At 44.0% G+C, this 2,410-nt stretch overlaps 1 long non-coding RNA gene across 1 annotated transcript; it reads left to right on the forward strand.

Annotated features, from left to right (window-relative positions):
* Window positions 1–274: 274 nt before the first annotated feature.
* On the forward strand, window positions 275–1,768 carry LOC147710310 (uncharacterized). The gene is made up of 5 exons (XR_015295618.1): window positions 275–345; window positions 467–554; window positions 644–770; window positions 856–937; window positions 1,266–1,768. It is a non-coding gene; the product is annotated as an uncharacterized LOC147710310 (long non-coding RNA).
* Window positions 1,769–2,410: the final 642 nt, after the last annotated feature.

The raw sequence follows: 2,410 nt of genomic DNA on the forward strand, positions 1-2,410 counted from the left end.
CATGCTTACGATATAATAAGTTCATACAGGGTTACGATTTGCAAATTTTAATCCCCATTCAACCTTTATTCTTTGTCCCACAGGTCTAAGACGGCTATTTGTAATCGTTTAAAATACTATTGTTCCACACATGCACCTCGCTGGGGTGCTGCAGTTTGTTGTGCCTTTGTAGCGCTACACCGAAGAAATAACTCCTGATTCGCCCACGTCTTGATGACGCAGGTCAGAATCCTCCTTTAAAACGCGAGTCCTTTGATGCTCACCAAACACGCATGCGCGAGTGAGCAGTGTATGCCGAGACGCCGACCGATTGATGCACCGAGACGATACAAGCCCGTTCCACAGGTAAGAGACCACCAGTTACCCTGCCTGCCCCTCAGTTAGTCAGTCTAGCTTTTTCACCCCATTCACTCGTTAAATTAGGCCAGTTCTAATGCGCTGGTCTTGTGTGCTTATCTCCTTACAGCACACGCGACTAAAACCGACTTGTGCTGACTCTGCCACCATCGGTGGAAATGCCTGATTAAGACAGGCTGTTACCTCGCGCCAGACAGGTGATGCTGCCCTCCAGTCAATATATACAGTTCTCACACTCTCCCCCGCTTCAACTTCTTCTAATTACCCTGTTTTTTGGTGACTACAGGACAGTGTGCCTGAATTATACAGGAGAGACACGACGCTGAATAGCAACAGGTCATCGTGTCATTCCCTATTCCGGCCAACTACAAGCAAGTTGATTGTGCCGCTTGGACACGTTTCGTTACACAGGGGTAAGAGCAGTTTGTAGATCACACCCCCACTGCGTCCAACCAATCCCATGTGCTGGTACTATAAATACTTCTCCTTGCATTCCAGATTATCCTTCACCCCACGCTTGCAAACTCCCCACTCTTATTCATTTGGACTACTGTCAGCCTATTTTGCAGAAACTGTGACGGTAAGTTATGACTGTCTAGACCATTAGTATAATGAGCCCACCCCCGTGGGTACAACCATATGAACTCAGCTCCTTCCCTGAGACCTGCTTAATCCTACCACTCAGTTTGTATTTCAAAACCACCCTCCATCTTAGAGCCTCACTGTTCCATTGAATAGATCGACCTAGTGGGCTCTCACTGAGTCTTGAGAGTCTTGTTGTAGACGCTATTTGTGTCACTGTGATCATGCTAGATACAGATGTGTAAAAGTGCTACCTTAAACTGTCATTTCTGTGTTTTTCCTATAATTAAGATATATGTTCTTTTTGGTTCCTTTCCCTTGTACAGCTGCCTGAGGCCCTGATGAGAATCTCCACAGAATCCAAGGAGATTCGAAACGCGTAGGCCCCCCTTTCTTCACTGGACTGCCAATTTTTGATTCAATAACCAAACTTGTGTATAGACCTCACATTTAATTGTTGGAGAGTAATAATCTTTATTCATTTGCGCAAAGTCTTCTTTATATTGTAAAATCCTTGGCATTGTATTTCCAGTTAATCAAAAATGTGAACATTTTCGTTTAATTAATGCAGTTCCAGTTGTGTATATATATTTCTTGTCCCTTGTATAAATTGTATATATGGTACGCTTGAGCTAAGTGTGTGTATGCGTTGAATGTGTGGCGAATGTGACATGACTGTGGTTTTGAATGATGGTTCATTCCAGGTGATTGTATTTTTATGTGTCCGTTCTCAATTTTGATCTTGTCCCACTGTGTTTCCCGGTAAATGTAAAAAGAACCTTTTATTGTTGAAATTCTTTATAAAATAAAATTGCGACTATTGAGCATTCCCTTTCTGGAATTTGATTTTCTGTTTGTGGAAGATTTATCTCATTGTTTAACTAAGTCTATCAGTACTGGCATCTTCTTCTGTTACTTACAATCTGAACTATAGCCCTGTGGACTTAACTTGCTTCAAAAGGACTAAATAACTCCTTCCCTGCAAGATACAGGTTAACTGAGCTCACCTGGAACATCACCGCCAAGAATCCTCAGCCTGGTGTCCTACCAGTGGATTTGTAAGGGTTTTGTTCAAGTGGACTGTGGGAACTGAAGTCCCAAACTTTCAAGGACCATCTTGGAGCTTCCAGACCCTTGGAGTAAGTTTTGGACCCTTTGGGTAACTTAAGGAAAACGTTCTTAGACGTTTGGAGCAACTTTGGGGAAAAAGATCCATAAGTGGACTGACTCGACCCGGCCTGCACGCTGGAGACCCTCAAACCCTGAGCCGGCCTGCCGTCCAGTTTTGTCCCGCTAAAAGGCTCAGGATGTCCAACTTCCAGAGTTTGACTGGGAGTAAGCTAAAACCCAAACCGGTTAACCCTCACCGAAGCTGGCCTGGTAAAGAGCATTGAGGGACCCCTGAAGAAAAAGCTCTGTAAAAGTTTTTAAGTCTGAACGTAGGAAAGGTGACCAGGACCAACAGCAAGAG

This window comes from Lissotriton vulgaris, chromosome 5, assembly GCF_964263255.1.
Source record: "Lissotriton vulgaris chromosome 5, aLisVul1.2, whole genome shotgun sequence".
NCBI classification, from domain to species: domain Eukaryota; kingdom Metazoa; phylum Chordata; class Amphibia; order Caudata; family Salamandridae; genus Lissotriton; species Lissotriton vulgaris.